This window comes from Chelonia mydas, chromosome 1, assembly GCF_015237465.2.
Source record: "Chelonia mydas isolate rCheMyd1 chromosome 1, rCheMyd1.pri.v2, whole genome shotgun sequence".
In the NCBI taxonomy this organism is placed as follows: domain Eukaryota; kingdom Metazoa; phylum Chordata; order Testudines; family Cheloniidae; genus Chelonia; species Chelonia mydas.
In genome coordinates this window covers 178,922,205-178,946,697 of record NC_057849.1, presented here as the reverse complement: position 1 = coordinate 178,946,697, position 24,493 = coordinate 178,922,205, and the positions used below count along the sequence as shown (strand labels likewise).

The 24,493-nt window shown below is 38.8% G+C and overlaps 1 long non-coding RNA gene across 1 annotated transcript; it reads right to left on the bottom strand.

The window, feature by feature from the left end:
• Window positions 1-1,178: 1,178 nt before the first annotated feature.
• LOC122464115 lies at window positions 1,179-22,723 on the bottom strand. The gene is made up of 3 exons (XR_006288003.1): window positions 22,714-22,723; window positions 10,392-10,395; window positions 1,179-1,383 (listed from the first exon to the last, which is right to left on the bottom strand). It is a non-coding gene; the product is annotated as an uncharacterized LOC122464115 (long non-coding RNA).
• Between the last annotated feature and the right edge of the window lie 1,770 nt (window positions 22,724-24,493).

Sequence of the window (24,493 nt, the reverse complement as noted above, 5' to 3'; positions counted from 1 at the left end):
TTCCCCTGGAGTGTTGAATCTTTTGTTCTTATCAGCCCTTAATATCCATTTCCTTTTTCCAAGAAAAAAATAGATTTTTGTGTTTATGAACTACAGTTCAGAAATCATTATAATATAAATCCACCTGATACACCGTAGTCCTTTTTTCCTTGGTTCTATTACTGATGTTTTGGTTTTCTCTGTATTTCTTGACAATATATCTTTGCCTTACAAATGGTTTCTATCTGACAGATGAAATTCTTATTGTCAAGACAACTATACAAGATTGTGTCTCAGCCCAGGGTACTTTTGCTTTCTGATTGGTTTAGTTTTGTGAAAGGGTGAAAATGTTGGAAGGAACTATACACTGAAATAACACAACAAAGAAATAGAATTATGAGTTTAGCAAACCAATCTGAGTCATAGCTATAGGACTTAGATCTGGAAAAAGGAACGACTACAAACAGTAAACAACTAGGCTGTCAAGTGATTAAAAATTAATCATGATTAATTGTTCAATTAAAATTATTGTAATTAATTGCACAATTAATCACACTGTTTAATAATAGAATACAATTTAAATATTTTGGGATGTTTTCTGTTTTCAAATATATTGATTTCAATTACAACACAGAATACAAAGTGTACAGTGCTCCCTTTATATGTATTTTTATTACAAATATTTATACTGTAAAAACAAATGAAATAGTATTTTTCAATTCACCTCATACAAGTACTGTAATTCAATCTTTATCATGAAAGTTGAACTTACAAATGTATAATTATGTACAAAAAATAAATGCACTCAAAACCAAAATAATGTAAAACTTTAGAGCTGACAAGTCCACTCAGTCCTACTTCTTGTTCAGCCAGTCATTCAGACAAACAAGTTTTTTTACAAGAGATAATGCTGCCCACTTCTTGTTTACAATGTCACCTATAAGTGAGAACAGACGATCGCATGGCACTGTTGTAGCCCATGTTGCAAGATATTTACATGCCAGATGTGCTGAATATTCATATCTCCCTTCATCTTCAACCACCATTCCAGGGGACATGTGTCCATGATGATAATGGGTTCTGCTCAATAATGATCCAAAGCAGTGAAGATCCATGCATGTTCATTTTCATTATCTGAGTCAGAAGCCACCAGCACAAGGTTGATTTTCTTTTTTGATGGTTTGGGTTCTGTAGTTTCCGCATCGGAATGTTGTTCTTTTAAGACTTCTGAAAGCATGCTCCACACCTCATCCCTCTCAGATTTTGGAAGGCACTTCAGATACTTAAGCCTTGGGTTGAGGGCCATAGCTATCTTTAGAAATCTCACATTGGTACCTTCTTTGCGTTTTGTCAAATCGTCAGTGAAAGTTTTCTTAAAACGAACAACATGTGCTGGGTCATCATCTGAGACTACTACGTCATGAAATATATGGCAGAATGCGGGTAAAACAGAGCAGGAAACATACTATTCTCCCCCAAGGAATTAAGTCAAAATTTAATTAACACATTATTTTTTTAACGAGCATCATTAGCATGTAAACATGTCCTCTGGAATGGTAGGCAAAACATGAAGGGGCATATGAATGTTCAGCGTATCTGGCATTTAAATACCTTGCAATGCTGGCTACAAAAGTGCCATGCAAACGACTGTTCTCACTTTCAGATGACATTGTAAATAAGAAGCCTGCAGCATTATCTTCTGTAAATGTAAACAAACTTGTTTCTCTTAGTGATTGGCTAAACCAGAAGTAGGACTGAGTAGACTTGTAGGCTCTAAAGTTTTGCATTGTTCCGTTTTTCTGAGTGCAGTTATGTAACTAACAAATGAACAAACAAAAAACATTTGTAAGTTGCACTTTCACCATAAAGAGATTGCACTACAGGACTTGTATAAGGTGAATTGAAAAATACTATTTGTTTTATCATTTTTACAGTGCAAATATTTGTAATCAAAATAATAATATGAAGTAAGCAGTGTACACTTTGTATTCTGTATTGTGATTTAAATCAATATATTTGAAAATGTAGAAAAATGTCCAAAAATAGTTAATAAATATCAATTAGTATTCTATTGTTCAACAGTGTGATTAAAACTGTGATTAATCGTGATTAATGTTTTTAATTGCAATTAATTGTTTTGAATTACTTGAAAGCCCTAAACTGTTAATCTAATTTTGGGTTGTAACATATGGAAACTCACAGAATAAGGTCAACATTATTCTGTCACTAACACATGAGGTATAATAATTTATTAACTTGTATTGATGAGTGCCCAAAGGTGCAAATCAGGAATGGGCGCCCTAGTGCTAGGCACTGTATAAGAACAGAAGAAAGCACATTCCTTCCCCAAACAGCTTATAATCTAGTTTGAAACAATGCACAATTGAGTGTAAGGCTATATCTGCAAATAAACCCCTACAGTGACACAGCTGCAGCTCACTGCTGTAGCACTTTCGTGTAGCTACTCACTACAGTGACAGGAGGGGTTCCATTGCTGTAGTTAATCCCCTTCCCCAGGAGGAAGTAGCTAGGCCCACAGAAGAATTCTTCCACCAATGGAGCACCGTCTACATCAGGGGTTAGGTCAGCTTAACTATTTCACTCAGGGGTGTTAATTTTTCACACCCCTGAGTGACATAGCTGGGTCAACTTCATTTTTAGTGAAGACCTAGTCTAACAAACAAATGTGAAGGAAGATGAGATGGGAGAAAACAAGGGAAACAGTGATTAAAATTACACAGTTATATAGATCTGCTCTTTGCGCAACTTGATGGCTCCAAGTGGTTTACACGGATATGACACAAGTTTGCGTATGATTTACATCAGTGGACCTGATATCACAATGAAGCATTAAAGACAAAGCAATATGAAATAGAATAGGCAAACAAGTTTGCAGGGACTGTGGAAATAGTGACTGTATCATTCAGATGCTGAGTTTCTGGGGGTCGTTCTTATTTCTATTCTGAGCCTTCTAAACCCAAAAGTCCAGGAATGTTTGTCTTTCGTTTTAGACTCTTGGGGCTCGAATGCCAACGGGCTGCTGTGCTAAGGCCTAAGTTATTAACAAAAAGTCTTTAGCCCAAGACCTCTCTTTTCAATACAACAAGGTTCAACTGTATTGCATTCTTCCAAAAAACAATCAGCTCTCAGCTAACCTGCTGAATTTATAAATTATAAACTGAATCACTCAGAGACCACTTACCTAAACAAAATATTAGAATTATGGAGCTAATTGTCTCCAGTGCCAAAATGTGTGTATGTGGGGAAACTTGGAATGCCAGACTCCACTGGCTACCTAATCTGGAGGCTGAAGCATTTTCTCCTTCCAGTCCCAATATGGGAGTCACTGATCTGTAGGAATGTGGAGATTTGGGGATGTGGTTTGCCAGATGTGCTGAGCACTGAGGCTCCCACATTAGGAATGGAAAGAGAAAACCCTTCCCCCTCCAGGTTAGGTAGCTAGTGGAGTCTGGAATTCCAAGTTTCTCACAATGCCAGGTGTACTTTTTAGAACCCCAGCCCCTGGAATCAAGAGATTACATGAGATTCTCAGCTTTCATTTAAAAATAAGTTTCTAGCTGTCATGGTTGCAAAGCTTGAAAACACAGAGAGAGCAACCTAAAGGCTCAGATACCAGAAAGCAAAGAAAAGGGATCTAAAATGTATGGATTAAAAATCATGAGATTTTTTTAAAATACATTCCATGATTTCTGGTGCCTGACTCCCGCATTTTTGAATGCCTGAAGATATGGCCAGTATTTGTATACAGTTGCTCCCCTCCACTTCAAAAAAATGGATGAGAGTTTATGGCCTAGAGTATATATGGAGGGATGCAAAAAGTTGTATCTATTCTATACACACTCTTTAAAATTCATATTCCAAGTGTATTCTTCAACCGCAGTTCTTTTGAAAGAAATGTAGATCCAAAAGAGAGAGAGAGAAAGAGAGCATGTGAGAGAGGAGGGCCAGGTCAAATTGGGATGTTATGTTTAAAAAAAAATGCAATATTTCATACCAAAAGTGTCATTAATTTCAAATCTCAGGGTGGATACAATTTCAGACACTTTGTTCTCTTACTTCTCAGAAAAAAAAAACTTTTTTTTAAGTGGACACCTAAGGTATCATTCCCCAGAAGAGCATTTTACAAAAAATATTCTTAATAGGGGTATATTTATTCATTTTTAAAAAGTGTGTGAATTTAGTGCTTATTAAAGTGAGGAACACGAAAGCTCTTCTTAGATTCAGGTATAAAATGCCGGTGCTGTATAATCCCTCTGCAGACTCCAAGAACTAGCAGGCCAGTTCCCAGGGGAAGAAAATCTATAAAAATGTTCAGAAGAGCTGGCAGGATTTTGTTTTGTTTTAAGGAGACCATATGAAATGCACAACAATGAAGTATTCCAATGTGAAGGGAAAATAGGGAGAACAGCAATGTGGCTGTTTTTTGAAAAATCAAAAAATAATTCTTCAAAAATGGAAATGTGGAGGAATTGTTAAGCAGGCATACAAAAGAATAGCACAAGCATGTAAAGACAAAACTAGAAAGGTTAAGGCACAAAATGAGTTACACCTAGCAAGAAACATAAAAGACCATAAAAAGAGGTTCTTTAAATACATTAGGACCAAGTGAAAGACAAAGGAAGGTGTAGGTCCTCAATTTAATGGGGAAGGAGAGCTAATAACTGACCATATCAAGAAGGCAGAGGTATTTAATGCCTATGTGCCTTTAGTGTTCACTAAAATAGTTAATGGTGATCCGGTACCTAAAAATAATTTATGTTAAGAGGGAAAGAATGCAATCTAAAATAGGGAAAGAACAAGTTAAACGTATTTCAATAAGTTAGATGCTTTCAAGTGAGCAGGCTCTGATGAAATTCAGACTAGGGCACTAAGGAACTAGCAATCTCAAAACCATTAGCAGTTATCTTTGAGCACCCATAGAGGACAGGTGAGGACAAACATAGCACTTATCTTTAAAAAGAAGAACAAAGAGGACCCTGTGAATTATAGACCAGTCAGCCTAACTTTAATACCTGAAAAGACACTGGAAGAAATTATTAAACAATGAATTTGTAAGCACCTAGGGGATAATAGCGTAATAAGGAATAGCCAACATAGAATTGTCAAGAAGAAATTAACTTAATTTCCTTCTTTGATGGTGTTAGTAGTTTACTAGAAGGGGGGAAATAGTATACAGGATATATCTTGACTTTATATATCTTGACTTTATATATATCTTGGCTTTTGACATTGTCCCATTTGACATTCTCATAAGAAAACTAGGGAAATGTGTTTGCCATGAAATTACTATAAGATAGGTGCACTACTGGTTAAAAGACTGTACTTGGAGATTAGTTATCAATGGTTTGTTGTCTCCCTGGGAGGAGGTATATAGTGGATTCCCACAGGGGTCAGTCCTGGGTCTGGTACTATTCAATATTTTCATTAATAACTTGGATAATGGAGTGGATGAAATACTGCTAAAATTTGCAGATGACTCCAAAATGGAAGCATTGCATGCAATTTGAGGGACAGGATTAGAATTCAAAATGACCTTGACAAGTTAGAGTATTAGTTTGAAATCAACAAGGTACTACACTTAAGAAAGAAAAATCAAATGTACAATTACAAACAGGCTAGGGCAGTGGTGGGCAACCTTGGCCCACAGGCATGCGGACTATCAGGGTAATCTGCTGGTGGGCCGCAAGACAGTTCATTTACTTTGACCATCCACAAGCATGGCCGCCTGCAGCTCCCAGTGGCCAAGGTTTGCCGTTCCCATTTGCTGGGAATGGTGAACCACGGCCACTGGGAGCTGCGGGAGGCCGTGCCTGCAGATGGTCAATATACACAAACTGTTTTGCGGCCCGCCAGTGGATGAACCTGACAGGCCGCACGTTGCCCACCACTGGGCTAGGGAGTAGTGATGATGAAAAAGGATCTGAGGGTTATAATTGAATATGAGTCAACAGGGTGATGCAGTTGTGAAAAAGACTAATATACACCTGTGGTGTGGTCAACACAAATGCAATATATAATATATAGGAGGTAATTGTCTCACTCTACTCGGCACTGGTGAGACTCAACTGCAGAACTGTGTCCAATTCTAGGCACCACACTTTAGGAAAGGTGGGGACAGATTGGAGAGAGCCCAGAGAAGGGCAACAAAAAATGTAAAGGGTTTAGAAAACCTGACCTATGAGGAAAGGTTTAAAAAACAAAACAAAAAAACTAGGTCTGTTTAGTCTTGAGAACAGAAGACTGAGTGTGACCTGATAATAGTTTTCAAATATGCTAAGGGCTGGTATAAAGAAGTTGGTGGTCAATTGTTCTCCATGTCCACTGAAGGGAGGACAAGAAAGTAATTGGCCTAATCTGCAGCAAGGAAGATTTAGGTTACATATTAAGAACAACTTTCTAACTATAAATAGGCTTCCCAGGGAGGTTGTGGAATCCCCATCATTGGAGGTTTTTAATAATAGATTGGACAAAAGTCTGTCAGGGATGGTCTAGGTTTACTTGGTCCTGCCTCAGCACTGGGGGCTGGACTTGATGACTCTTTGAGGTTCCTTTCACAACTATAATTCTATGAAATATATCTCCAGTCAGACCTTTAGCACTGCTGCCTGTCCCAGTCCTGGTTCCCTCCTGAGCAAAGACTGCTAGTCACTTCAAACTATATTGTGACTTTTTTTGTGACCTGAATATTTGAGAATTTGAGCCAGACTATAAAATTCAATTTCCCTTGTGGCCTCCTAAAGCAAGACTCAGGGTAAACTTTTAAAAGCACAGAAAATCAGTGGGATTCAGACACTTTACAATTTAATCTTAAACATTTGTCTCCAAAAAGGAGACTAAATTCTGAACAAATGTGAAGAGAAAATTAGTAAGGGGAAGTAACAATAGTTTTTAAAGTCAGATGTAGGGTGTTTGTGCTCCATTTAGATAAGCACAGCTCAATCATATTTATTAACATTAGATAAATCAGCTCAAAAAGAGAGGCTCATACATTGCCACTCTCTGGGGAGCAGCCCTGCAGCAATCACAGCTTACATTTTCTGTCTGTCCATTCCAATGTATAAACTTAATTCAACTTATATTTATAGTGTATTTGTTTACAACAAGCAGAAGATTAATACACCATACTCCCTTTTTCCTTATCTAGTGTCATATCTATTTTTCAATACCAACCATACAAAATAACATTCCAGATGTTAATAATGAACAGGGGTTATTGAGAGTTTACCTCTCAGGGTACAGTTTAAGGTAAATGCAAAACATCCTGGGAGTCTTCTATAGTATATGATATTGACTAACAAGTGAAAACCCCTCCCCATAAAATGAAAAGGAAGAAAATTGCAAACTAGTGTTCTCAAAATTCTAGCTACTGACTTCCTACTAAAGGCTGTTAGACTAATGTTATGCTGACAGTACTACTGTCTCATGGCTTCTGGCTCAAAGTATGATTGGGCTTTTTTTTTTTTCCCTTGAAGGCTTTTGTTCTGTTTCTTATTTGAAGGGACAAAGCAAATTTTATAAGGTTCTCAGCAGTGAATTCTCTCATTTTTATTCCAGAGGGATATGGAGAGAGATTCAGATTGACTGCAGTGTTAGACACAATTTGCTGTTTGTCACTCCCTACACTCATCATTGATATGGGATTATGAGAGAGACCTGCTGTAAGAAAAAGGATTTTACTGGAACATTTGAGAATTATATTAAAGTGAGATTTGTAGGAATACTTTTGATGAAGATTAATGCTAACTCTGTTAGCCACTGTGATGTAAGGAAATGTACAGTGGTGAGGCACACTTTCCTAGCTAGAGTAAAATACGTGAGCTGGTGGGAGGGAGAAAACAGTAGAAGAAAAATCACTGTGAAACATAGAGAAGGAGGGTGGTATATGGAAGGGATGGTAAGAGAAAGCAGGGGGAAACGTTGGAGATGCACTTCTTTATCTTCCATTCATTTTCTCTCTTCTCTTTGTCTTTCATCCTGTGCTGCCTTCTCATGACTTCATACTAGCTTCTCCCACTCCCTCTACCTTCCAGTGATTTTCAAAATCCTTTTATTACTGTTTGATAATCTGAGTGTCCCCATCTTCACTGAAAGAAAAGGAGTACTTGTGGCACCTTCATCGGATGCATTCAGTGGAAAATCTCACCACTGCAGTTTCCACTGAATGCATCCGATGAAGTGAGTTGTAGCTCATGAAAGCTTATGCTCAAATAAATTTGTTAGTCTCTAAGGTGACACAAGTACTCCTTTTCTTTTTGCGAATACAGACTAACATGGCTGCTACTCTGAAACCTGTCATCTTCACTGAGTCAGTCCTCCTGGAGGCAATGCTTCCTATCAGTTGTCAATGTGACACCCAGTTTCTCATGGTGGTTCTGATTTGGTAAAACAGCATGCTGTAGGATAAATAGTAACCATCACAGAGAGATAATTTAAAAAGAGAGAACAAAGTGCCAGACTAAATTTCCACTGATGCATGTTAGGGGGGAAAATAAACTGTTCCCAACTAGGAAATTCACTACAGTTCTCAGAGATAAGGCGGAGATTAGGAAGGGCAACAAAGGGGGAAGAATTTCTCTAAATGCTGGTCTCACAGTGCATTAATATAGTCCTATTCAAAATGTAATACCTGGAAGCTGTTTTAAAAAGTAGAAAAATAGAGTAGACCCCACTGGAAAGGTATACCTTTACTGCTAGATAGTTATCTCACTGCAGTATATTTGAAGTATTACAGGACTTAATGCAACAGTATATGATTTATGTTTAATAGCACTCTTTATGTGCAGCATCTGAAAACAGGCACAAAAATACACCTTGTGGAAATGTTTTGGTTTTTTAAAAAAAAAACCAGAGACTTTTAAAAATCTGCATTATGTCGTTCACCATAATGAAGCTATCATGCGTCTCTTTTGCAGTTTTGTTACCAGGTTGGAGTACTGGCATTTAAACGCTTCATTCGTTCTGTGAACTACAGTAGTATCCTGTACTATTTTGACCTTTTCAAAATTCTGTGGTTTAATTGGGTAGCTGTTTTTTCACTCATCTTCTCCTTAGCAACCTCCCTGATTTCTGGATAAAAACAAGTTTGGCCAGCAAACCAAAACAAACCTTACTGAAATGACTAAACCACAACAGGAGTTGCCTCCACATATTTTTAGACAGTCAAGTCCTGATATCTCATCCCTGCAACGCTGATTATAATGGAAAATAACTTAATCCTTGGGTTTTATATGAAGTTGTGGAGAGAGCCAGCTGCAAAGAGAAGAGGGGGGAGTGGTCTGAAGAATAAGAGTAGGATCTGTTATGGCAGCTTTCTTGCATGGTGCTATTTGTTGCTGCAAAAATGAGGTAAGAAGACAGCTGTTTATGCAAATAAAATGCCTCTCAAATCCACATGAGAAGGTGTGTGTGTGGTACTTATAAGAAAGAAATTTTCCCTCATGCCCATTCTGCGTCTGTTTCCTGAATAAATCCCACACCAGCCTTAATTTCTATCTGCCAACTTGTGTTAATGAATATGGAACTTGCTGAAGAGCCAAAGCATAATGAATAAAAAGCATAAACATTGCTTTTAGTTTGGAGTGAATGCATTACTAATCTAAATTAGATCTACAGAGCTGCCCATTTCAAAGGGCAGGCTTTGTAGCTTGATGTGGTGAAAGTTTCTTGCTTGGGGGGGAGGAGAGGCATGAACACAGTGAAAACTTGTTGAATTCAGAGGCAAGGAAGTTCAGGACTGTAGTGTGGGATTCTCCCACTTCAGATTGAAAGTTGCCATGTTTAAATGCATGTAGGTGTGTTGTGTCCAACTGTAAGTCAAATACCCAAGTTTTTGGGAATCGCAGCAGTGAGATGTATTTAATTAAAAGAGAACCGATTTAGATTGTGAGCTTCTGGAGTAAGGGCGTGGGAGGTTTGTAAGTATTTGTGTTGTATAATGTGGAGTGTATTTTTGTGCCAATAAATTATGATGATGCTCTCACTTCTGCTGACTGGCTTCCATATGGAATGGAAGTAAAGTGGGAAATCAGATTTTCTTCTCTATGGCAAGATCGGCTCAGAAACTACAAGAGACGTATTGAGGGTTGGGTATGTGGAACTTTCCGCATAGATGTTGCCTAAGCACTGGTTGTTATCCATCCTAAGAAAGACCGAAAATGTGGTCACACTCCTCATTTACAAGGAAGAGAGGATAACAACCTGTCTCTGGAAGTTCACAATTTCTGGAATATTTTTGGATTTCATGGGTACGCTTTGAGGGGAAGTGGATGTAGATGGGAATGAGTGTTTACGTAAGAGAACACATGGGCAGAGTGAGTGCAGGATTCTTTTAACCTTGTCCTTAAGAGATCACTGAGGAAAAGGACTGGCTTGTGTGCTTGTTGATACATCACAGACCTATGCGTGGTGGCAATGGGGGTAGGGAGAACATTTGAAAGTAAAAGGGGCCTGATCAAATGCCCAGCTGCCTAGGGTATATATTGCCATCTGCAGCATGGCTAGGGTACAAAGGAGCAGCAGCAGCATGCACCCACTTGCATGGTGCAGCCACCCACCTTTAGTCATCCTGCCTTGCAGCAGGAAGATGACTATTTTGGATGAGACATGATACATATTTTATCCCCCTGAATTCGTTTTTTGCTGGTCAGGGGCAGGATTTTGTCCTTAGCCTGCTTGAACGTTGGATTGTGATCTATCCTGTATATCACAAGAAGTATTTTAGTGGCAGTAAGCCTTTTAACACAAAATCATTACTTGAGCCATTTTAGGGCACTTTCGCTATCTGCAAGATTTCAAATCAATATGCCAGCCTATATATACACGTAGTTCTGGCATGAGTTTCCAAAATAACATTGGAGATGTATTTAGGTAATAAATTGCTTTTAACTAAAAGTTTTCCATTGATGTTTTCATGATGTGCTTTCAGCATATTTTGGTTACACTTATTCAGTTGGAGCAACTTCACATCATAGAGAAAAATATGGCAAGGCCAAACTCAAGTGTTGTCTTTAAAAAAATAAGACTTTTATTTGTAAGGCAAGCATTCACACAGTTCTTCTAACTCACTTGGCACATAAAATAATAAAGACTATTAATTAAAACAGCATAACACGAACACTGAAAACCAAACAAGAACCTGAAGGACCATAACAAACTGACATCATTACTGGGATATATGCCGGGATGGAAATATATACACCTTGACTTCTTTCTAAATCCCTCCAATCCTCAAGGCTTATCTCTGGCATAATGCTTACAAAACATTGGCAGCTCACAATAGATAAACAGGTGGTAACATGAGGGTAGAGATTACTTTGTGGTACATGCTTGTTTTACTGGTCTTATTGGGTACGCCTAAGCCTTCCCCTTTGCTCCTTCTGTGTGTTGCATCTTTTACAGTCTTAAATTGTGAATTCTCTAGGGCAGGTACTAACTCTTTTTACTTGCTTGTATTTTATTGAGTACAAGGGAATTTGATCCTCAATATGGGGTTCAAGGCACTAGCATGATACAAATAATAGATAATCATCATAGTCAGGGGTCTGATCCTGCCCTCAGTGAAGTCCATGGCAAAATTCTCATTGAGTTCAATTAGAGCAGGGTCAGACTGAACAATTGACAGTGGTTAAAACATTAAAACAGCTGAGCTGAAGAAGTTTCTCCAATAGATTTTTTTTTCAAATGGGGAAGAAAAGTCTGAGGCAGATAGATGGTGAATTCCACACCCTCGTGGGCTGTCACAATTAAGTCTGACCTGCAGCATGACGACAGAATCCTTAAAGGCAGCTGGTGCCTATGTATCAAGACTAGTCTCCAGGGGCATATAGGCCCACATAAAACTAAGAAGGAAACATAACCAATAGATATAACCACTATCTGTGTGCTGTGTTCTGCACCTTCACTCACACTGAGTAGTACTTTCCTCAGTCAGTAGCCCCATTGAAATGAATGTACTAAATGTGGAGTAAGCTGCTATGCCTATGAGTGAGAGTGGCAGCATGGCCTATGAATTTAGCCATATAAATCTGAAGAGAAAAGGATAATTCACAACTTTACTTGGTAAGAGATTTGAAATGAAATATTCAGTAGGTTCTGAAAAAAAATCTCTTAAGTATATTAGGAAAAATTCTACTCGACTTCTGTGCTTGCTGAGATCATAAAACACTTTAATTAAGCAATGAAACCAAACTGGATGTGAATTGCTATGTAGTAATTGACAACAAACGGGGGATTAGTCACAAATATTCCACCTTAATTTTAGCCTTGGATTGTTTTATTGCCATTTTGAAATGATATTTTAAAAATAAAGTAACATTGAGCTAAAAATACCAACCAGCTTTTGCCATAGAAGTAATTCTGAAGTGAAAATTAGTTTATAGCAGAGGGATTGCATCCAATAGCAGCAGTCTATGAAGGAGAACTAACACATAGCTCTCAAATATGAGCAGTTGACAATTTAAAGCATTTTCAGATTCTGAAGGCAAACCTGATCACATTACTGAATCATGAAGGCAAGAGGAAAAGTTCTTTTAAGTCATGTAGTCTGCCCCCTTTCTCCCCCCACCCCCAATATATTGTTCTTTGTGTGTTGTTCTGTCTTAATTCTTCTACTGCAGTGACATCCAGAGGCCCTACTCAGGAGTAGTGCCCCATTGTGCTAGGCACTGTACAAACAAACAAAGATATGGTGTTTACAGTCTAAGTATAATTCTTAAATGTATTATTATTTTTTACATTTTTGAGATGAAGGCTGGTCTTATGGTTAAGGCAGTGGGCTGGAACTTGGCTCAGTGATACTTGGCTCAGTCCCAGTTTTCCCACAGGCTTCTTGTGTGAGCTTGGTCAAGTAAATCTCTGTGCACCCATTATTTATCTATAAAATGGGGTTAATACATCCTTTCTTTCATTCTTGGTCTGTCTTCTTTATAGGGACTGTAAGTTCTTTAGAATAGTAATGGCACTTTCACTCTCTATGTGTACAGTGCCAAGCACAGTGGGGTGTTTATCGATTGTGGATGCTAGACGCTACCACAATGCTTGGACTAAGAATGAAATCTGCAGGTTCCGCTGTGCAGCAAAATTAAATTTGTTTTCACAAAGTACTTTCTTAAGCAAGCAGTCAAGAATGTTTTGATTTTTTTTTTTAAGTAACTGGCTCAGCTAAGGAAAATAAATATTGCTTCTAAACCTGTTTTTGGTGGGAAAGACCCAAGTTTTTCCAGAGCTTCAGCAACTTCAAGAGGGCTAATTATAATATCACAGTAACTGTGGTAGTGTCACTGATGCTGTCGACAGAGCTGTTAGGCCAGGGCATGGCATTCTGCAGTTTCTCAGCATGTTTCATTTCAGTTGTTTCATTTTCAGTGGATCTGGAAATACTATGGGGGAAGGGAGAGGGACAAACCCACCATTAGGAAGGGAAACTACTTAGGGTAGTCTCTTGCTGTGAGAAATATGTGCTACTCTCATACTCCGGGCTTTCCATATACATTACATAGGTTTTGCCTAAACTTGCCTGATGGAAGTTAAACATGTTTCCGAAAGTTTACCAATGATTAAAAGGTTTGTTTCTGACACTTGTTATGGGATTTCTAGTAGAGAATTGGCACCATGAGCCTAGAAGCCAGCTGCCTTGAGATTGATAATTAGCGGCTTCAAAAGATAGCCACTGTCTTCATTTGACAGGTTTCAGAGTAGCAGCTGTGTTAGTCTGTATCCGCAAAAAGAAAAGGAGTACTTGTGGCACCTTAGAGATTAACAAATGTATTTGAGCATAAGCTTTCGTGAGCTACAGCTCACTTCATCGGATGCATGCAGTGGAAAATACAGTAGGGGGATTTTATATACACAGAGAAAATGAAACAATGGATGTTACCATGCACACTGTAATGAGAGTGATCAGGTAAAGTGAGCTATTACCAGCCGGGGGGGCAACCTTTTGTAGTGATAATCAGGGTGGGCCATTTCCAGCAGTTGACAAGAACGTGTGAGGAACAGTAGCGGGGAAAAATAAACACGGGGAAATAGTTTTACTTTGTGTAATGACACATCTGCTCCCAGTCTTTATTTAAGCCTAATTTAATGGTGTCCAGTTTGCAGATTAATTCCAATTCAGCAGTCTCTCCTTGGAGTCTGTTTTTGAAGTTTTTTTGAAGTTTGAGAGATTGCTGAATTGGAATTAATTTGCAAACTGGACACCATTAAATTAGGCTTGAATAAAGACTGACTGGGAGTGGATGTGTCATTAGACAAAGTAAAACTAGTCAACCTCACAGTTACAAATAATAGTCTAACTCAGTGGTGGCCCACACTGGGTGGCAAGACAGTTTGTTTACATTGACCATCTGCAGGCACTGCCACCCACAGCTCCCAGTGGCCGCAGTTTGCCATTCACAGCCATTGGGAGCTGCGGGAAGTGGTGCAGGGATGTGCTGGCCTCCACTTCCTGCAGCTCCTATTGGCTATGAGTGGCGAACCACAGCCACTGGGAGTTGTAGGCAGCCATGTCTGCGGACAGTCAGTGTAAACAAACTGTCTCACGGCCTTCCAGCAGATTACCCTGATGGGCAGCAGGTTCCGCACCATTGGTCTAACTTATGGAGACCCAGAATTTAGTCCCACTGCATCCTCCTCCCCCCACCCCACACACCTAAAAAGCCACCCAGAGGTCAAGTTAGACTTAGTTGTAGTCAGGTAGTGTCAAGGAGAATGACTCTCCTCCATTGGTCTGCTCCAGTCCACAGAGATCCAGCCCACTGAGGCTACCTGATTCAATTCTCTGATACCAGCTCTGCTTCTGGTGGGCTGGGGTGCTGCAAAGACAGCCCTGTGAGAATGCCACTGGTCTGGTCTAGCCTTGCTTCAAAATCAGCTCTGTGCTGCTGGTCTGGGTGGTTCTCCTGCAATGTCATCTGTGCTCCATCAGCACAACTGGTCCAGTGCCACAGAATCTTCAGCAGTGGAACACAGAGCAAAATAAGAGACAAATTGTGTTCTTTGTCACTAGGACAGAGTCTCTAAGGTGATTGAGTTGGCTATCTGATAGATTTCAAAATATAACTATAAATGGGGAATCATCATTGAGTGGGTATGTTTCCAGTTGGGATAGATTCTTCACCCTAGGCTGTTTAACATCTTTAACTGTGACTTGAAAGCAAACATAAAATCATCACTGATAAAGTCTGCAGATGACACAAAAATTGAGAAAGTGGTAAATAATGAAGAGGACAGGTCACTGATACAGAGCAATCTAAATTGCTTGTAAATTGGTCAATAGCAAACTATATTTAAGATGTCTAAATATAGATTGTACACACAGACTAGGGGACTCTATCCTGGGAAGCAGTGACTCTGAAAAAGATTTGGGGGTTATGGTGGATAATCAGCTGAACATGAACTTTCCATGCAAAGTTGGAGCCAAAAGATCTAATGTGATCCTGGGATGCATAAACAGGAAAATCTTGTGTAGGAGTAGACAGTTTGTTTTACCTCTGTGTTTGTCACTGGTGAAATCATTGCTGGAATACTGTGTCCAGTTCTGGTGCCTACAATTCAAGAAGTATGTTGGTAAATTGGAGAGGATTCAGAGAAGAACCACGAGAATGATTAAAGGATAGGGAAATGTGCCTTATAGTGATGGACTCAAGGAGTACAATTGATTTATCTTAAAAAAGAGAAGATTAAGGGGTGAATTGATAACATTCTGTAAGTAGCCACATGGGGAACAAATATTTGATAATGAGCTCTTCAGTCTGGCAGGGAAAGGTATGACATGATCCAATGGTTGGACATATTAGGACTGGAAATGAGGTGTACGTTTTATGGGTAAGGGTAATTAATCATTGGAACAATTTACCAAGGATTGTGGTGGATTCTCCAATTTTTAAATCAAGACTGGATCTTTTTCTAAAAGTTATGCTTTTGGAATTATTTGTGGTAAATTCTAGGGGTGTGCTACACAGAAGGCCAGACTAAATGATGACAATCATCCCTTCTGGCCTCAGAATCTATGAATCTGTAAATGGAGGATCAATGCGGCTCCTTTCCCCTTCTCGCTGAGCTTGCATTTTGTTAACAAATCAGCGTCCACTAACATAAACTAAGGGCAATCGTCTCACTCCATGGCATATCGGCATAATTTCTATGCCCTTTTGAAGTCTAAATATATTATTATTTTATTATCAAAATTAGACTTGGTCAAAAGTTTTGTGATATAACATTTTTCTTTTCAAAAAGTCAATTGGTAAAAAAGCAAAATATTCCATGGGAATATGTCAGTTTCAACAAAATTTCATTTAAGAAAATAAAAATAATCTTGCAACAAACATTTTGATTATCAGAACATTTCAGTTTTTTGTTTCTGAATAACTTTATTTATTTATAACTTTATTTCAATTTTAATTTCACCATTTTATTTGTTTATAAAATTAAATGCAAAATAGAAAACATAAAATTAAAAAGAGTGTAAATTGAAAGAGAACATTTTTATTGATCCAAACAATTAAAAACAAACTAACTAACTAATTTACCAGGAAATGTTGTGATTTGACATTTTACTCCAATTTAGATTTTTTTTTAAAATAAAATATAGAATTTCCATGAAACAGAAACTCCAGTTTCCAACCACCTCTAAGCAAAACATAAATAAATTCCAACCAAAGCAATAAAATTCAGACCCTATTCTACCCACTACCTATATTTGACCTGTCTGTCTCTCTTCTCCCCTCTCCAACTCGCCCCCGCCCCCAGACACACACCCAGAGGGTCTGTGACTACAGCTGAGACTATGTGTGGGGAGTCCCAAGTCCTGTTTCTGTGAGTCGTATCTGCAATAGCCCCTCACAGGCTTGTATTTTTTTTGCCTTGTACATTTTCCCCATCAGGAGTCCCTGCAGCAAATGGGCTTCAGGCGGTAGAGTTGTTCCAACACACCTGGAATCCCTTTGTAGCAGCCAGATGTATTGGGAGCTTCCATCCCCACCAGGAATGTCCAAGTGAGAGAAGGTACCACAGTATAGGAGCCACACTACTGAAACCACCCCAGGTCTATAGTTTTGCTGAAGCATTATTAGTTGTGCTTCCCCTCAGCATCCATTAATGAGCATTTCCCCTTTCTCATGTGACACACAATATGCATCCAGTAAGGAGATACTGTGAAGCATTTGATCAGATAAAAAGTGTGTTTTCACTTATCCATTCTTAAAGTCAAACATCATGAGACAAATGTGTGTGTTTGGGTTTTGTACTCTATATAGAAGACTGTGGAATAGTGTCTCTTAAAAAAGCTTCATCCTGTATTGTTTTAAATATATTTTCTTTTTTTTTCTTTGAAACGTTGGTGGTCACCTTATTCAAAGCAAGAACTTTATCCGAATTACACGCGATATCAAGCTAGCTGGTTAGGGGCTCATATATCTTGCAGTGGTGGTATGTATGAGTAGAATCATAGAAATGTAGGCCTGGAAGGGACCTTGACAGGTCATCTATTCAAGTCCCCTGGTCTGACACAGGGTTAAGTATTACCTACTCTAGACCATTCTTGCCAGGTGTTTCTCTAACCTGTTCTTAAAAACCTCCAGTGACGGAAATTCCACCACCTCCTAAGGTAACTTGTTACCGTGCTTAACTACCCTTACAGTTAGGAAGTTTTTCCTAATGTCTAACCTAAATCTCTCTTGCTGTAACTTCTTATTCTGTCCTCAGTGATTAAGGAGAACAATTTATCACTCTCCTTTTTATAACAGCTTTTTACAAACTTGAAGACTATCATGTCCCCTCTCAGTCTTCTCTTCTCCAGATGAAACAAACCCAATTTTTTCAATCTTTCTTCATAGGTGATTTAAACAGACATAAAAGGTGAAACATGCCTGCTCCTTTTCCCATAATATGTGTTGTACATGATGTAATTCCTCGTAGACTGTTTGGGAAATGGCTTTTTAATGTTTAATTTAAATTGTTAGTAATGTGGACATTCAGTCACCATACCACTTGCTTTTTTCTCACGCATGCATTTGAAAATCATCTTGATAAGTGTATCTGAAGCACACAGCTGCTTAAGAAAATTCAACCCTCAAATATTTGAAAAATGTGATTTAAATACCCATGATTTATCATTGTTACATATGCAGACAGGAACACTTCTGTTTGTTATAAATATATTGTGCTCCCTTTTGTGTACACATGTAATATCTGAACTTTTCAGATTTCCTTTGTAGTTCTCTCATTCTAAGGGAATACATAAGAGACACTAATAGCCATCAGTAAGAACATTCTTAGCTAAGCATATGAACATATATATCGGTCTGAGTCTTGGATCTCTGACAACCACTTGAGAGGCCTCTTATGCCAACATATAAACGTGCAATAAATAAAATGTAAGTTTCAAACAAATAGCTTACCTTTATTTTCCATTCAACCATCTATTATAAACGTGCCTTATGTTGCAACTCCTGCAGAGATGAGCCCTGCAGGAACCATGAGTTCAGCAGAACTGACTGCCATCCTGATTAGATCACCAACTGAGCAGCAGCAATTTAAACAGAATAGGCTGGTCAATGGCTGCAGGATGAAAAATAGCAAGGGAGCAGGGTCTAGTAGTCTGAGCATGGCACTGGGAGTCAAGATGTCTGCAATCTATTCTTGGTACTGTTACTCACTGTCTGTGATACCTTGGGCAAGTCATTTAACTACTCTGTGCTTTAGTTTCTTTTGTGTAAAAATGGGAATATAGTACTTACTTCCCGCAGGTGTTGTGTGACCATATTAATGTTTGTAAAATGCTTTGAGAACCTGGCTGAAATGTACTGTCCAGTACAAAAGTATTAATGATAGCTGACTGAATTTGTGAGGCCCTACACTCAACTTGATGGCATTTCTCTGTTTGTTTGGGAGTACCAGGATAACTTTCAAGGGGAAGGGGAAAAGAGAATATGTGGAGTCCCTGTCATCTGGTTCGCAGATCCAGCAGCTTCTCCACATACCAAAAAACAGTTGATGGCACTCACCTTCCAGTATAACACCCCCATTGCAGCTCTGCCAATCCTCCCAATAGAATTTAACATATTAATGCCCTGAAAGACTTACCTCCCAGTGAAACAGAAAAAAATCTACCTGGGGTGGGTGGGGGGAGGGGAAGGGGACAAAATGGGAGACCCACAGAACCCCTGTCTTAGCGGAACCTTGGTATGGGGAGACACACAGCCCTTGGCATGAGGAGAGGTCAGGGGGTGGAAGGAGTCCCTGCAATGGAGGGAAATTGGGAGGGTAGCACACAGGGAGCTTGTGTTGGGAAATGGAGGAATTGACCCAGCCTACAGAAACTATAAAGTGTGTGATCCCCTAGTTTATTAATAACAGATATATGGCAGGATTGATGATATTGGGTGGTACCAAAATGCAGCTTATATGTTCTTTTGCTTTGCCTGATGGACACCATTCAGCTATTCAGCACGCTTTATTTTACTATACACAACCACTTAGAAGCCAAATTCTGCTATTGATTACACACGCACACCACCTAATGATATCAAACCCTCAGCCCAGAGCAGAATGGGGTACTCATTACAATTAATCTATTCAGATTTGTTACTGTTACACTAAGGAGAATGACTGAACTTACCATACCATAATCACATGTCTACCTCAATACAATTTCCATTCGTGTCATTAAAACAAGAAAGCAGATTTTGAGGGTGACCCAGACGCAGTGGTTAGGAAGAAGTGAGTAATGGCTGTGACTCAAGCCTCTTCTGGAAAAGAATATTGTTAGTGCCAGTGGGAAACTGTCTCCTTTTTTGTGAAACAACTGGCTGTGGAGGCATTTGCTCAAAAAATCCGTGCTCCTGGCAAGTTGTAAAATAAAAGCTGAAACATTTATTCAGAGCTGTACTCTGTGAACAGCTCTGCTGAACCATCCACAATTCATACCGGAGTTTGGAGGGGGGATCTTAGAGACACACTCCGCATTACAATATGGAGAGGTGTATAACAAGAGCTGCATTGAAATATATTGTAAAGGTGGGCACACTACCTGTTTAAAGATTCTATGTCCACTGTTTACATACTACATAACAAGGCAGCAAAAAATGAAGGGTAGATATTTCTACCTGGTGCAATTGTACAGTAGACTTCTGGAGATACTGCCTAGCAAAGATCTGCAAACCCTGCAAATGTCTTCCTCTTCCTCCTCCAAAGTGTCCTGTTAGAAATAAAGGGTCAAAATCTACCTCTAGTTGCATCTGTGCAATCCCAAGTGGTGCAAATGAAAGCAAAATGTGACCATACATGTTTTTGTTTTTTGTTTTCTTATTTGGGTGCTCTTTCTTTTTCTCATGTCATATTCTGATGGTATTTCCCCTCCCCCACATCTTACCCCTGCCCTTCACTTTAAGACTATGGCAGTAGATTTGCATCCAGACAAGCAATATACAACTTAGGACTTGTCCATACTACAGGGGGCGATCAATCTAAGTTACGCTACTTCAGCTATGTGAATAATGTAGCTGAAGTCAACATACTTAGATCTACTTACCGTGGGATCCATACTACACTATGTCAATGGGAGATGCGCTCCCGTTGACTCTCCTTGTGCTTCTCATTCAGGTGGAGTACAGGAGTCAACGGGAGAGCGATCTGCAGTCGATTTAGCGGGTCTTCACTAGACCCGCTAAATCGACCACCAATGCATCGATTGTCATGCATCAATCCCCTGGTAAGTGTAGACAAGCCCTTAGACAATAGTGATGCTTTGCTTAAGTTCTTCATTTTTTTTAAAAAAAAGTACACATTCTTTCTGATTATATCTGGTCATCCAGAAGATCGATGTACAGACCCATCTCTGCTATTGTTTATCCATACATATGTTTATGATTGCTGATCTGTTGAATTGTCTTCAAACTAAACTAAGAAGAAGGGCATGGGGGGGGGGAAGGACTTGGGAAATATATTTAGGTGCAGGTGATAGCTCAGTGAGAAAATGTCAGCTGTCTCCCTTGTAACAGGTTTCAGAGTAGCAGCCGTGTTAGTCTGTATTCGCAAAAAGAAAAGGAGTACTTGTGGCACCTTAGAGACTAACCAATTTATTTGAGCATAAGCTTTCGTGAGCTACAGCTCACTTCATCAGATGCATAAAAGTGGAAAATGCAGTGAGGATATTTTTATACATACAGACCATGAAAAAATGGGTTTTTATCACTTCAAAAGGTTTTCTCTCCCCCCACCCCACTCTCCTGCTGGTAATAGCTTATCTAAAGTGATCACTCTCCTTACAATGTGTATGATAAGGTGGGCCATTTCCAGCACAAATCCAGGTTTTCTCTCCCCCTCAACAAAGAAAATAACAGAACGCCACTAGCCATCACCTTCAGCACCCAACTAAAACCTCTCCAACACATTATCAAGGATCTACAAAATAAGCTATTACCAGCAGGAGAGTGGGGTGGGGGGAGAGAAAACTGGATTTGTGCTGGAAATGGCCCACCTTGATTATCATACACATTGTAAGGAGAGTGATCACTTTAGATAAGCTATTACCAGCAGGAGAGTGGGGTGGGGGGAGAGAAAACCTTTTGAAGTGATAAACACCCATTTTTTCATGGTCTGTGTGTATAAAAATATCCTCACTGCATTTTCCACTTTTATGCATCCGATGAAGTGAGCTGTAGCTCATGAAAGCTTATGCTCAAATAAATTGGTTAGTCTCTAAGGTGCCACAAGTACTCCTTCCCTTGTAACAAACATTCTTAGACCTGTCTGCTGCTAGTGGAGACCACTGGACTAGTCTGCTTTGGTTTATGCTAAACTATTTTAACAGAACAATTGCTTTATTTAACATATCAGTTCCTCCATTTAGAGATGGCTAATGCTGTATTACTCATACAGAAACTCAGCTGTTAGGTGGTAAGATTAGTCTTCATCAAGTTTGTTGTACAGTTATAAACATTTTGTTTATGAAATCCAGCTATTTGTGTATCTACTGTTTATTTAAAAGTATTCCACTCTAACAGGATATGGTAATACACTTATTTTTCCTATCAGCTTTATATTTGGTCTTCACGGTATAGAAATTTCCCTCTGTATTTTTGCTGCCATTAATTTAGTGCAAACACACCAATTTCTATAGTTAACATTTGCATTGGTAGGCAAGTATGGGATTGACGATCTGCTAGGTTTACCCTAAGGTGCAGGACAATGTACTAGACAGGAAAACTGCAAACCAAAAAAAAAAAAAAATCACAGAAAGATGAATTTGCTTTCAACTTTTTGAAAACAGGATTCCATCAAGATTTTTCTTAAGGGCTAAATTCTATCGGCACATGCCATGTTTGATCTCAAGGATTTACTCTCTCCATAACTGAAAATGTTATCAATTATTTCAGAAATAAAATCTACATGAAAATAATTGTATTTCCTTGAGGCTCTGTGCTATAATAACCTGAAAGGTGACAATAGCTCCCAACATTTACATTGCAAATGTTCAGAATGCTATTTAAATGTATAGTCTCCTTTAATAACATAGTAATTATTTAATATATTAACAACTATTTCCAGTGACTATTTTGTATCCTTAGTTTTATTAATCAAGGGTAAAATTCAGTCCACCAAGTAAATTGACTTTGTATGTGGAACTCTGGTGGGGGCTGAGAATGACAGTATTCACCCTGAACCCAGGGGAAGGATATACAGCTGCATTGCAACCGCTTATTCTAGTTTCTGAACTGCCATAACAGAGCCTCCTCACCCCTTATATGGGGATTGTCAACAACTATATCTGACAGAGATTGGATCCAACAGCCAGCTCCCCAAAGGTATTTAAGCACCTCACTCTCATTTGTGTCCCTGACCGCAAGATTCATCTCTGTGCCACTCCTGGAGTGCGTACCTGCCCTTCCCAGTATGCACTGCTCCTGCATCTTTACACTTCCTGAACAGGAGAATGGAAGCTGAAAGGGCCTGATGAGTAGAGCTGGATAAATAATAGATTTTTTTGTTTAATGGCAATTAAAGAAAAAGTGTTTTCCCAGAACTAAAATAAATAGATATCTCTCTAGCCTAGAGTGGTTGATTTTTCTCTCCCCGCCTTTGTAATAAGAGTTAGTATCTTCCTTCTTTTTCCTTATTTTTATAACTGTTTTCATTCAAGATCTGCAATACACTATATGTTCTTAGGCTGCACTGGCGTTAACATAGGCAGAGTAAGGAGGAAAGAAAAATAGATTTTGCAAGCCTTCTAGGCACTCTAATCCTATTATTGCAAAAAAGATAGACATTTTTTCAAACAGCAGGTGCACAAATAAACCAGCCAGGAGGAGGAATAGCTTTTTGCAATAATATATCGCTTTAACCAGTGCTTCACCTCTCTAAATCTCTGAGCATAAACCTTTCCAAGTAAGTACATGGGAAAAACAGTTCCATAAATTAGCTTTAAAATTATAGCAAAATTCTGTTAGCATGAATCCCCTGATAAATGAACATTTCCTGAAGTCTAGTTTCCTTCCAATGTAAAGTATTTCACTGGAGCAGAAACCCTCTTAGATTGTACAAATCACATAGTTTTGTGAACAATCTTTGGGCAACATAGTTTATTTTAATGGGTGCATCATTTTAAACTTAGCCTTCACCATCTGTTCTACCCTCTCCACAAATGGAAAAAGAATATAATTCACAACTGTGTTATAAAATGTAAGATGAAACTGATTTAAATGTGTGCATGTTTCTTACTCAATGAAAAGTATGCATCTGTTATGTGTTCCTTGTGGGAGAAGAGGATGGGGGAGTGCTGTGCCCTGAATGTCTTTTGTATTCTTTTAAAGGCAAACAAGAACTTTCTGAGGTGGATTCACTGTGAATACAGATTTTATTGCAATATATTTTAATTATATTTTTAAATGTGTTTATAAAAGTTGCCAGCTTGAAAGCCCAGAAAACTGAAGTCCTGTGTACATAGTAGGGCAGAAGTAAAGTAAGCTTCCTAACAGCCTCCCGGATGTGTCTCAGCTTTATCTGTGGAGGCCATAACTGGGGTAAGAGAATAGTTCAGGCTTCATGTCCACTCACTCTTAATCCTTTTCACTGAAAAAGCCAGGAAGAATTAATTCAGCAACATTTACGATGTGGACACCTGCATACTAAGAACTGACCTCAGACCACCACTTCTCCTCCCCCCGCCCCTAACCCCTAGAGGCCAGTAAATAGTTATCACTACTAGCATGGGGCAGATTCAAACAGTTGAGCTAGGAGGTGAGGCTATATATGACGTTTCCAATATTCTTTATTATCCAGTCCTAGTAGATGATGCGTTCTTCATCCTATATTAAAGATTGTGTTCTTGTTAATATTAAAAAACAATTGCTGAAACTTTGTTTTTAGAAGTAGGAAATATATGGGTCAATTAGACATTCCTCCTTTAGGTAAAATTCCTAGTTGAAGCAAATGGGAGTTTTGTTTGGAAAGAAGTGCAGGATTGTGCCAATAATGACACCAATTTGTTCAGCAATGA